Here is a 14,423-nt window from a genome sequence, read left to right as displayed (position 1 = left end):
ATAATATTTGAATATCTTTCAATGGCAAACTGCATATAAAAGTATGTGCTTGTAACAAAGAATGATATCGGATATGTTCCTTATGTCGTTACTACAATCCCGTTTCCCTTTTACAAATGTGAATAAAACTATTTATCGGTTTTGTAATAACATGAGCATCACGGCGGGTGCCATATGTGGAGCAGGATCTACTTACCCTCCAAGAGCACCTGAGATCACCCCAGTTGTTGGCGGGGCTCTTGTTGCTGTTGTGACCCTATTTGTGACATTAATACCTATTGTATCTGTTTGTTTTGTTCACACATCGTTGTCAATATAATGGAATTTGATGCGACTGTCATACACGTGAGAGGTTAAACTAGCTTTAAAACCAGGTTTAATCCACCATTTTCTACATAAGAAAATGCCTGTACCAAGTCATGAACATGGCAGTTGTTGTCCATTCGTTTGATGTGCTTGAGCTTTGATATTAGAGATTTCCGTTTTGAATTTTCTTCGGAGTTCAATATTTTTGTGATTTTACTTTTTAGTAAGAAAATAATAAAACACCTGAACATTTTAACAATTTTCCTCCATATCCATATCGAGGAAACGCTTGTATTAATAAGTTTATACAAAGTTCAAGATCATGTTTCTTTTTATATTTCTTAAAGATCTAAATAATAACAAAAACATAAATATTCGTGATATATCAAAGATATGCAATAAACATTATAAATATTCATAGTACAAGAAGTAATATGCACACCACAAATAGTTGATCTACTGCTTATCGCATCTGAGCAGAAGGTAAAACTACAGAAACTTAACATTGAACAATTTAACTTTAAAATGAGGGTAAGGATCATGTGAGATAATTTTTACCAGACAGACATGTACTTCCAAACATTACATACACTAAATATAGTTGACATATTGCTAATAGTATTTGAAACAATAGTGCACACGTTGAAATGTCTCGTCTGCTTTACTGATCATTTATTTTATGTCAAAAATGTCAATAAGATAAATGTTGTTCTACAAGTATGACAAAAACTTAACATTGCAAAAGATCCATGACAATTAAGTCAAGATCACATAAAAACTGTTTAACACATGAACACCATACAATCATTACATGCACCAAATACTAATATAGTTGACGTATTGTCTATATAGTCATTGAAACAAGTGTGCACACGCTGACATGTCTCGCTTGCTTTACTAACCATTGATTTTCTGTTAAAAGTCTTAAAGATAAAGGTTGTTCTAAAAGGAACACAAAAAAATAAACCTTTCTAAAGATCCATGGCAATGAGGTCAAGGTCGCATTAAAACTGTCTAACAGACATATACACCTTACAATTAAATTACATTCACCAAATATAGTTGACCTTTTGTTATTATTATTTGAAAAACAGACCAAACCACAAAAACTAAAAAATTACCATATAACCATGACAATGATGTGAAGGTACGATGATATCGGCTAGACACGCATAGATATAGGAAGATGTGGTATGTGTGCCAATGAGACAACTCTCCATCCAAATAATGTACACCTTACAATCGTTCAAAACACCAAATATAGTCAACCTATATTGTTTCTTTGATCTTGAAAAACAGACCAAAACACAAAATCTTAACATTTATAAATTAACCATGCATGAAAATATTTTTTTTACTGAAATTTTCAAGAAGATGCGTGGCTTTCTACGTTGATGGTGTATCATTAGACCCAATTTTACAGGTCTGGTCGTTAGGTTACTGTTTACGCTGTTTAATTGTGTGAGATGTTTAGGATTATATATAAAATGCGAAGATGTTGTATATTTGCCAATGGAAATCTCTGCAAAAGAGTCCAAATGACAAGGAAATTAACAACTATAGGTAACCGTACGGCCTTCAACAATGAGCAAAGCGCATACCACATAGTCAGCTATAAAAGGCACCGACATGACAAATGTTAAATAGTTCAAACGAGAAAACTATTGGTCTAATGTATGTACAAATACACTCATCATAGATACCAGGACTAAATTTTATATATAATAATCAACACAAACAAATATGTTATTCATAGCAACAAACGACAACCACCAAATTACCGCCGCGTACGTCTCGGGACATGCACATATAGAATATGGCGGGGTTAAACTCGTTTGGACGCGCCAACCCTCTCCTAACCTGAAACAGTACAATGTAAGAATAAACTATAAAAATCAGTTAAAAACGGTTTACCTCATCAGATCGATAAAAAAAGAAATGCATCCAACAAAACACACAGAATGGCGAATACAGGAATATGCCTCTTACTACACGAAACAAAGTACAGCAGCAAATTTTACTACCAGACATTTTTTACTGTTGCACTTTGCAATTGGAAATTATATGGACTCAAGGATTTGATTGTTTTAAACATTTCCTCTTGCAGATCCTTTAATCAGTCCCCATTTAATTGTCATGAATGTCTACTGATAATACCATACGAAGCATGTGGTTGTCGCGGTATATCTTTTGTGAGTTGCAGTTCGTAGTCTACCATATAATTATATGCATATATACACATGGAAAAAAGTATTGCAACACCAAATTGAAATTGAAATTAAAAAAACACTTTATTTTTTTGTGATATAATTTGGTAAAATAGAACTAGTTAAACATTATTTAAGTATCACCTGAGTTTAATCAATAAATATCTACTCGATAAGTTTTTATCTGCACATGCAGCTACTGTACCCGTAAACAGCAAAACAGATGTTTTTATCCTCATTGTTTTCAACACTTTAAATAACCAAGTTTTTAAAGTTATGTGATTGACACCTTGTAATGGGTCCATGCCAACTCTTAACTGCAGCAAGATGGCAGATTATCAGCATGAGAGAAGCAGGTATGTCGCGGTAACAACTGCACGTATTGTTGGTAATGGCCATTCCACTATAAGTCGTTTTGAGAATAAAAATCAGGCAATAAACGATGTTAAAGACCTTCCGAGGTAATGAAGACCCCCTATACCATTTGCTAGAGAAAATCAAACATAATGAAGGTTGGTCAGAAGGAAACCCATTGCATACAAGACAATCCTAAAAAGAGAGTGGTGGGCATACAGGAGCCTTTTAACAAGAACTGGTCGAGATCGACTCATCGCTACTGGTTATCGTGCGATAAGAACATTTCGGAGACATTTGCTTACGAACAGACACACAGTTTTCCGTATCAACTGTAGTGCAGAGCTCGCCAAAGTTGGAAATTAGCATCGTGGAGGAAGATCCATTGTTCCAATAGAATTCGGTTCATCTTCCTTTGCCCGATTGTAGCCCGGATTTGAACCATATCGAGCATATATGGGACACTATTGGATGGAAAGTGCGCGAAAGGACACCCCAGTTCAAACACATCATGAAATAAACAATGCCCTTCATCAGAAATGGTTGCTGCTACCTTAGCAACAAATTAGTCGATTTATGGCAGGAATCAGAAGACGTTTAGATGAGGTTATCCGTTTGAATGGAGGCTGCGCACAAAGTACTAATTCTTTGCCGTATAACGATCAACCATGATGTCAACAGTCATCTGAAGATTAATTTTGAAATGTCTGACATTGTAGAGTTCGACTACAGTAAAAGTTGTAAAATGCATTTTTTTGTACAAAAACACTTCATTTTGTTATTAAAATTGTGGTTATATAAATCATTTTTTTTTCAATTATTTTTTGTTCATTTCAATGCCAATGTTATCATAAACTATGTTTCAATAATATTATACAAATATTTTATTATATTTCATCCAAAAAAAGAGGGTGATTTTTCAAGTTTTAAAAAATCAAGGTGTTGCAATACTTTTTTCCATGTGTATATATAGGGTGGGGTTTCTTTGACATGTTTTTATTCGTTCTTTGATGATAGTTTCTTTTCCATTATCTTGCATATAACTGGCAACATAGTTATTCCTCTGAAGTTGATAGATTTATACCTTGTTCCCTTGTTCTAAATACTGGTAAAATACCCATCTTGAGTTGTTCTGATATGCTCCCTTGTTTGAATATGTATACAGTATAATCATTCTGTTCACTGCCTACATCGTTGAAGTGTTCCCTATAATAAAAAAAAAGTGACACTGAGACTATGTTCAGTACCTTAGTCTCAGATTTATAGAAATCAACTATAAAAGATATTTATTCTACATTCGTTTTCAAAGTAGGTTTCTCACGGTCCCATTCTGATTTGGTTTCAGCGCGCAGTTTTGGGACAGGTTGGGACAGGTTGGGACGTCTAATAGCTTACTTCTCTTTCGTTCTTTCGAATTTAATTATTGTCCGGTATTTTGGCATTTCTGTAGTGAAAAAAAAACCACACAAAAAATGAAAAAAAATCAGGAAAGAGCTCTCCGCTTCATATATGAGGAATATATAAGCAGCTATAGAAATTTACTTTTGACTTCTAAACTTCCACCTTTAAAAATTCGCAGACTAAGAACCATTGGAATAACAACATTTAAAATTGTACACAAGAAAAGTCATGTCAAAACTCAACGTTATTATTTTTAAAAGATCGAAGGATACAGGTTGACATACCAAGAGTAAAAACTACAAGATATGGACTAAACTCCTTTCGTTATACTGACACTGCTGCATAATTATGGAATGAGCTACCAAACCACATAAGACAGGAAAATTCTCGAAGTCAATTTTCTAATCTAATACGGACCTGGAATGGCAGCGCATGCAAGTGATTAGTTTGAGCTTAGCTTATTTTTTTTTGCTGCTTTTATACTAAAATTAGTTCGCTATGATTTTATAATTTATCTGTATTAACAGTACTTTTTTATTTGCTTATGTCATGTATGTGCTTTCATTCTTTTTGTCTTTTTGTAATGTGTGTCTTAATATGTGTGTTTTGTTTGCATGTAATTTTGCTTGTTTGTTATGTATTTTAATGTCGGTTTTAAAGCTCATTACTAGAGCTTGTGTTACTTTGTTAATCGACAAAAAATAAATTTTGATTTGATTTTGATTTGATTTGATTTTTTCATATTTCGAAATGGACCAAAACTTATTTTTCTTAGTTTTTTTCAGAAATATTTTTTTCCGGAAATATTTCATAGTCTTTCCAGTTCCACTGTGTATTTAGTAAATACTCCCGCCACTAAATTAAAACTGAAAGGAAGAGGACTTCCATCAAATCAGCCTTGCATCAGTAAATCTACATGGTAGCAAAATATTCCCCGTTCTTTGTTTTGAAAGTAATATCAAGTCCTTGTCCGTTAGATCAAGAAAAGTAAGTCCTTAGACCGTGACCTAACTATTTCAATTTCATTGCTTTGTTTTGATATAATTTACCCAACATAACTTGTCATTGTATAATTTGTACACACACTAGGACGGCATAGTGTATTGTATGGAGTGGAGTATTGGAGGGGAGTGTTGGAGTGAGATTTTGGAGTGAAATTTTTGGAGTGAGATTTTGGAGTGAAATTTGATGAAAAATTTTGTAGTGAATAATTTAAAAACAAACTATACTGAAATAGAAATAAAAAAATGCATGCAGTGAAGTATTCGAATAATAATGTTTCGAATAATAATGTGAACGACCTCATATCAACAGTCCTTTATGAACAATTTCAAATTCTCCTGATCTACTGATGCATAACTAAGAGTTATATAATTATTTAGCATTGTGATTTCCCAATCTCTTAAGAATCTGGCAGCATCCTCATTAGGAGAATTTTACATGCTCGTGTATTAGGTTTAGTCCCCTTATTACAACAGGCACAATTCTACCGGCAAATTAAATAGAAGAAGATAAACTGTGCATCTGAATATATTACGCTATTTGTTCCTACTTAATTTTTGGACAATTATATTACTATACAAATGTGAGTCTACCTCAGATTAAAACATTAAACTTGTATGTTATGATAGATGTTGGTATTTATTTATTTCTATTTTAAATTTTCTACGACTGGTTAGTAAACTTATGAAGAAAATTATATTAATATTGGCCATATCAACTACCACTGTACATATTATAATTAAACCTTATTTATTACCCCTAAAACGAAATGATAAGGATATAATATCTCTCAACCCGGCACACATTAAATTAAATGCAGAGTATACCAGTTAAGACAGATAAACAGTATCGATTAAAACAATCAAATATCTATACACTATACAATGTAACAAAATCAACGATATCAATTGTATTATAATCTAATATTCTGGGATGTGCAGAAAAATGTAAAAATTATAAAAAAAATAACATTGACCAAAACCACAAACTACAATTATTTACGCTATGGGAAGATCTTAGGAGGTCATATATTCCATTCATAACTATTCAGCTAATTAACCTTCTGCAAGTCATTCTATTTTTATCACAAATCTGACCCAAACATTATCTGCAGGTGACAGAGATGCAAACAGTTTTTTTTTCCTGTCAGACAATGGGGCCTACAGGGTACCAAGTTTTGCCAGACCCATATTTTCACTCAAAAATCAAATGAAATTATGCTATTGAACAAACGTTAATTTTGATTTTGTTGATATTATTATTATTTTAAAATAACCTGTGATTCATAACAATTGTAGTTTATTGAATAATACATTACATAATATTGATCTGATTAAAAGTTATTCTTCACAAGAGTACTTGGAAACAAGATAGTCATTGGTAGTTTCATTCTGTTCAAATTCAAAATCTGACTCATAGTCGTACAAAGACCGCTTTACAGCTTTATCAACTTGAATAGGTGACTGGTTTGGTCTTTTACCGGGTTTCGACCCACTTACAAATTTTATCGGCCATGACATATTTCCTGAACTTATCAACTATGCTTAATAGACCTCCTTCCTAGAGAGCGAATTTCTAAAACAAAAAACATGACGGAAATACGGAGAATTGTTCGGGGCGAGATAGACAAGGTACGAAAGACTATTACTGGGCGGAAATACTGGTTCCCGGAGTTAGAAAATGCGGGGGAACAGGACATTTACTTTTATTAAAGATGATCGCAATTTTATAAACAAAATACTCTGCCGGGGCCGACGGGGATTTCAGTTTTGGCGGACCCAAGCGGACTTAAATATTGCCGGCCATCAGGTCCTGCACAGCTACGAGTTTTGCCGGACCTGCATAAATTCTGCCCCTTAGGTCCGACGGGTCCGACGATTAGTTGCATCTCTGAGGTGATCGCTATGTAACACGAGAAATGAGGTTAACATAGCACGTGCACAGAATCAGTTCACTACTTTATAATCAACATGACCAGACGCTTTAAAAGAACTATTAAAAACAAAAAAGTACGACATAAACTTGTAGAAAATAACAACAATAAAAGGAGGTTAAATACAATATGTCATATATAAAGGAGAAAGATTCTTTAACGAAGGCATACTAGACATTAAAACCTATTTCAAACCAACTGAAACATTTCAATATCTACACAGATACAGCTCACACCCGAAAAGTGTTTTCAAAGGATTTATCAAGGGTGAAGTATTGAGATACATCAGAAACACCAGTAGCAAAACTGAACTTAAAAAAAAGTTAGAAGCTTTTAAAACATGTCTCCTCAAACGAGGATATAAAATATCTGAAATCAATGAAATTTTTAATCAAACACAAAATATAGAAAGGAAAAACCTGCTTATACAACGCCAAACGAAACGGGAACAACCACTAGTTAAGTTAACAAAATTCAACCCATCTATACAGAAACTGAAAAATATAATTACAAAACACTGGAACCTTATTTCATTAAACCCTAATTGTTTGAACATATTTAATCGCCAGCCTATTATAGCTTATAAAAGACATACAAATTTACAAGAACTATTATCAAAGCATTAGTGGGTATAGTTTGCTCAACCTTTCACAACACAATATGATACTGATCTCACAAAAAATAAATCATAATTAACTAATATGTTATTCAAAGACAACCAGTGTATGGTCCAATATATTATACGAAATAAAACAAAAAACATAAATAATACGCCAATATACAACTTATTGAGTCGACCACTGATGAAGCCGGACTCCGGGATCTTTTCCCCAAACACGGCAGAAACACCGGGCCTAACATTCATGCTCATGGGTGAGCTCGGATGGGCTATTTAAATACAACTTATTGAGTCGACCACTGATGAAGCCGGACTCGGGGATCTTTTCCCCAAACACGACAGAAACACCGGGCCTAACATTCATGCTCATGGGTGAGCTCGGATGGGCTATTTAAATAAATATATCATGACTTTATTTGGACAATAGGTAGATATTATCAAGATGTATTACCATATGAGGCTGCATATGATTTCATCATCCCTTTTGAGAGTTATATCCCTTTATAGCAATTTCTTTCATTTGCATTTTTTTTCAAAAAGTATTTGACATAGAATGTAATTGAAAATGACAGCATGTACAAGAACAGATGGCAATATTTATAAACATAAACAATTAATTTGTTACTTACCCTTATAAGGAGTTATTTCCCTTTAAAAATTATAAATAATTTTTGAAATTTTTTATTTCGAGAACCGGAAGTCATAGAGACCTGGAACCTTCACCAATAATCTTTAATTCATGTGACCTTCAATATGCACCCAAGGTCAAAGGTCACAGAGTGCAAAATAAAATTACGCTGCAATTTCAAGCTTACATATTAGGAAAACGATAAGACCTTGCTGCATATATACAGCATATAAAATGTTCCTCTCGACGAGATCTACATTTTATATAATAAGTCCAAAAATGTCCGACCGTCTGTTCAAAAGTTACAACGGGATGATTCTTAAAAGTATAGTATTTTGTGTATATCTTTTTAAAGGTAACATATATCAACCTACTATCAACTGCAAAGATGATCAGTAATTCAAGACCTTCAATTTGAGGTCAATGTCAGGTCATGATGAAATTTCACCTTGACCTTCACAGTATACTATGACCTTGACCTTGTGATATTTGAAAGGTCAAGTGGTCCTGAGTTGAATGGTGGTAGTCCCATGTCTCCACGGCTTCTGGTTCTCAAGTTTGGTATTGCATCATATATTTGATGATTAATTGTGACCTTGGTGAACTTTGAAATTGTCCCAATTCTTTTTCTTTAATGTTGTCCTTTAACTGTAGATCATTTACCATTTAACAGATTTGAGATATCTATTGTCGTTTTAGAGATAATGCAGTTTGAAATTTTGCGAGCAGCGGCATGTATTTCTGAATCAACAACAGCTAACCACTTTTAAGAGATAAGAGGATGTGTTATAATTGTCAATGAGACAATTAACTCTCAACCAGAGAGAGCAAAGACATAGAAATAAACAACCACAGATCACCGTATATCCTTCAACAATGAGTATAACATGATTATCTATAAAACAAATCTTAATGAACATTTTAAAAAAAATAGCTCAGGATACTTTCTCTTTCAAAATGGCTATAAAGAAGTTACAGTAACAATTTAATGCAACTCATTGTTGGTTTTTGAAACAGATTGATGCTTTAAAAACTTTAACCCTAGACTAAGATCTGCTAAACAAGAAGACTCACCCTGAAATGTCTGGTTGGTTTTATTTATAATTGAATTACTTTTGAAACTCTGTAAGTGTTATGTAAAGATTTTAATACAAGTATCATATTAACTTAACATTATCAATGTTCTAAGAAAATGAGGTCAGGGTAAGATGAACTATGTCAGACAGACGAAAAAAAGAGAACGGAAACGGAAAATTCAGCATTTTTTCCATTTTTAAAGGGGCATAATTTATTGACAGTACCTGTTACACCAATAACATTCTAACTGTTCTGAATTTTATGGAAATAAGCATTATGTATAAGTTTCAAAACATTTGGTTGTGGCAAACTTAAGTTAGAGAACGGAAACAAAAAAGTCAGTATTTTTTTTCCATTTGTATAAGGGTATAACTCTGGAACGAACGTACTTACAGACAAGGGTACAACTTAATGCCCCCTTTGCTACAGTGGGGGCATACAAATTCTACATGTTCTATCTGAGGAAATATATACCAACGATCTACATTAATTGTGCAAGAATTTGTCAATGTTTCTATTGTATATGGTGGAAAAGGACAGCTTGTCTATTATTTTTTTTAAAACCTAACTGAATTATTATTTGTATACCGCAGCATAATCGCGTTTTTTTATGGTTCTCAAAAATATTATCCTTGTGGCCCTGAGGAAAATTTGCTGGTCCGAACTATTGTATACTGTTTTGATTCTCAAACCTTTATGACAACCATGTGCAATGGCCATTCTTGAATTTTGCCTAATTTAATCAATTGTTATATTTACATATTTTTATGCCCCCGCAGTGGCGGAGGGGGCATTAAAGTTAACCCTTGTCCGTCCGTCAGTATGTTCCAACGTTGGTTTCTGTTCTCTATCTTTAGTTTGCCTCAACCAAATGTTATGAAACCTAATCACATTGCTTATTACCATAAAACAAGACTAAGTTTGGTGGTGTCACTTAAACCGTCCAAGAGTTATGCCCCTTTACAAATAGAAATATTGCTGAATTTCCGTTTCTGTTCTCTAACTTTAGTTTGTCTTTACCAGATGTTATTAAAATTATACACAATGCTTAAAACCACCAAATGCAGATCAACTTTGAATTTTGGTGGTGGTAACTTTCACTGTTCTATGCAATGCCTCTTTATAGAGGGAAAAAGTTGCTGAATTTTTTGTTTTGTATTTCTTTCTTTAGTTTGCCTCAACCAAATGTTACGAAACTTTTACACAATTCTTATCACCATAAAAGTTAGTACACAATTGGTAAGTGTCTTCAGTCATGTCCGTTTATGACTTTTATGATATGGAAGCGGGAGCATCATCTGTGTCCAATGGACACATTCCGCATTTATTTCAAATCTTTTAGATAAGTTAGATTATTATATATTAGAATAAAAATAAAGGTTCTGTAGTTCATCTTCAATTTCAATTTTAGCACAGTTAAATCGACATAGTGACAAATAAGTGTTTGCATAAAGGTTTCGATACATGTCGATTTACATGGGAGGTAAATAGTAACAGCCATTATGTGTACATAATCTGACTCTGTGCAATAGTATACTAGTCCACAAAAGAAACGATGCAAGGCAATGTATTTTCCATAGATAATGAAATTGGAAACACTGTACCAAGATTAAAACTGTGCCATTTGTCTAATCTTTACAGAGTGTTATTATCTTATCAAAACCACTGATTTAAGACAAAAAAAATATTTTATTTTTTTATTTTTGTTATATCAAAAATAGTATTTTTATAAATAAACCAGATGCTCCGCAGGGCGCAGCTTTATACGACCGCAGAGGTATTGCACAATACTTAACATAATAATTTTGGACCCCGATTTGGACCAACTTGAAAACTGGGCCCATAATCAAAAATCTATGACCATGTTTAGATTCAGCATATCAAAGAACCCCAAGAATTCTTTTTTTGTTAAAATCAAGCTAAGTTTAATTTTGGACCCTTTTGATCTTAATGTAGACCAATTTGAAAACAGGACCAAAAATTAAGAATCTGAATACACAGTTAGATTTGGCACATCAAAGAACCCCAATAATTAATTTTTTGATGAAATCAAACAAAGTTTAATTTTGGACCCTTTTGGCCCCTAATTCGTTGGGACCAAAACTCCCAAAATCAATCCAAACCTTTCTTTTGTGGTTATAAACCTTGTGTTAAAATTTCATAGATTTCTAATAACTTATGCTTAAGTTATTATGCAAAAACCAAGAAAAATGCTTATTTGGGACCTGTTTTTGGCCCCTAATTTCTAAACTGTTGGGACTTAAACTCCCAAAATCAATCCCAACCTTCCTGTTGTGGTCATAGAGACCTTATGTTAAAATTTTATAGATTTCTTTTTACTAATACTAAAGTTATTGTGCGAAAACCAAGAAAAATGCTTATTTGGGCCCTTTTTTGCCCCTAATTCCTAAACTGTTGGGACCAAAACACCAAGAATCAATGTCAACCTTTCTTTTATGGTCATAAACCTTGTGTTTAAATTTCATAGATTTCAATTTACTTTTACTAAAGTTATAGTGCGAAAACCAAATGTCTTCGGACGACGACGCCAACGTGATACCAATATGCGACCAAAAAATTTTCAATTAATAAAAATCGAAATTAGAACTTATTTTTTTTCGTTTAAACATGGTCTGCTTAAAATTTTGATTGCCATCCGTCCTTGTGTCCATCTGACTGTCCTTGCAGCGCTCGCACATATACAAATTATGTCAGATTTTTAAGAAACTAATACTTTAGGTTATTATAAACAATATCTCGAACAAGTTAAATATTGGTGGTCAATCGACTTTAATAAAAACATTTATAACCCTTGAAAATAATAAATTTATGGAAAATAGCCCCTTTAACGCTCCCACAGGTACAATTCTTGCCAGATTTTTAATAAAACTTATACACTAGATTAATATCAACAATATCTCGGATGAGTTCTATAATCATGGACAATTGACTTTTTTAAAAGAGTTATGACCCTTAAAAATATTAAAATTTATGGAAAGTTGCCTTGTTAGCGCTCTGGATGGTACAAATTTTTTATTTTTTATTTTCAGTTTATTTCTGATAGAACGGACGTAGTTTTTTTAGGTCACCGTTTCAAAGGAACTGTGAATTTTGCCATCACTTTGCTTCCGTTGTCGTCTGTCCGGTGTAAAATATTTGAAACATTTCCACTGAAACTACTTAACCAATTCCAGTAAAACTTATAAACTGAATGATCCTTAGGATATCTAGAATTAAGTTTGTGTTCTATTTTCTATTTTGTAAAAAAACATGGCCGCCATGGGTAAAATAAGAACATAGGGGTAAAATGCAGTGTGTAGCTCATATCTCAAACACTAAAGCCTTTTAAGAGCAAATTTTCAGATGAATCTAACAACCCATTGTTGGGTTGCTGCCACTTTATTGTTAATTGTACGGAAATTTTGCAGTTTTGGTTATTATCTTGAATATTATTAATGACAAAGATAAACTGTAAACAGCACAACTTTCAGCAAAGTAGGATCTACAAATAAGTTTATATGACCAGAATTGTCAATTGAATCCGTATGGAGTTATAGCCCTTTAAAGAAATTTTTCACAATTTGTTCATCTAGTTTGCTTCCTTTAAAAAAATCTTCTTTTGATATTGAATATTCTTAATCAATTTCAGCCCAACTTGGGAGTTATAATCTTGTATAAATTTAGTTTTTTATTTCCTTGTACTTCAAGAAACTTAGCCACTATGGCTAAAATGAACATAGGGGTAAAATTCATTTTTTGCTTTTGAAGAAAAAACGACAGATACAAAGAACATTTAAATGGAATTGTTAAGCCACCCATTGATATATATTGAAGGGACAAATAATCATTGATGCAAGATTTAACCAAAAATTACAGGCGATCGATTCAGGTTCTTTAGAGTCAATTTTAAAGACCATGAAATAGAATCTAAAGATTTTAAATTTCTGTTTGGGTTGTTCTCTCTTTGACACATTCCCCATTTCTAAAAAAAATCTAATATATAAAAATGGTGTAGGGGGTTCTATTATTGCCCTCACCCTTTGAAGAAATTTCATGTTTTAATGCTCAAAATGTTCACAATTGAATTCCATCTTTTAAATTTATTAATAATTTTTTGAATTTTGAAAAAAAAGGGGGGGGGCACCATGCCCAGAAAGAAAAAATGTCCTTCTCTACAAAAATATCTCCATCAATCATATTTTCTCATTTATAACTACCAAATTTGTGTCAGGAATGCACGCATAAATGGAATGTCTTAGCTTTTTAAGTTCAAAATGTTTCAGTATTCATCTGTTTGGTAATCTGAATTTTGGTGAAAATTGACAATTTTTGACTAAAATTATTTTTTTAAAGAAAAAAAAAACACACAACTTTCTTTTTATTTTCTGAATATATAGAATGTGGTCTTTCAAAATTTGTCAATGACATGTCATGGTATTGTTGGTCTTGGGAGATAAACAGATTTAAAATTTTAAAGTTTTTGAAATTTTTCATTTTCGAATTTTAACACATTTTTAAATGGTTGCTATGGAAACAAACCATTTAGTAAATTCAAAATTTTAATGTTTTTGTATAGTTTGGGGTTGTGTTTGTTAATACTGTAAATATACATATTGTTTGTATTGATTAACTTTATTTCTATGGTTCTTTAAAATCCATTATATTTCAATTTATAAAGGCTTCTTATGGACGTATTTAGGCAAAATTTTGTAAGGATGGTTTCCATGGCAACCAAAGTTGAAAAGAAAAAATTAATACAGAAAACTTATTTTCATACCATACCTTCATCATAAACAAAATATAAAGACATTTGAAGAGGGGTCATGAATCGCCCATCAACAGGAACCTGCATGATTCTTACAAAGACCGGTACTTAAAATGTTTAAGAAATTGAAG

The 14,423-nt window shown here is 32.6% G+C and overlaps 1 protein-coding gene across 5 annotated transcripts in view; it reads left to right on the top strand.

The window, feature by feature from the left end:
• The first annotated feature begins 5,113 nt into the window (after positions 1–5,113).
• The window catches only part of LOC143065073 (uncharacterized), a 76,112-nt gene continuing 66,802 nt past the window's right edge, over positions 5,114–14,423 (top strand). For 4 of the 5 annotated variants that reach the window (XM_076238394.1, XM_076238393.1, XM_076238396.1 and 1 more), the window contains exon 1: positions 5,114–5,255. The gene's annotated coding sequence lies outside the window, so the exon portion shown is untranslated. The remainder of the gene's footprint in view (positions 5,256–14,423) is intronic. The other variant, XM_076238397.1, reaches the window with a different exon arrangement.

The sequence above is a fragment of the Mytilus galloprovincialis genome, chromosome 2 (genome assembly GCF_965363235.1).
Source record: "Mytilus galloprovincialis chromosome 2, xbMytGall1.hap1.1, whole genome shotgun sequence".
Classification (NCBI taxonomy): Eukaryota; Metazoa; Mollusca; class Bivalvia; order Mytilida; family Mytilidae; genus Mytilus; species Mytilus galloprovincialis.
The sequence above is the reverse complement of the archived record's forward strand: the minus strand, read 5'-3'. Positions and strand labels throughout refer to the sequence as shown.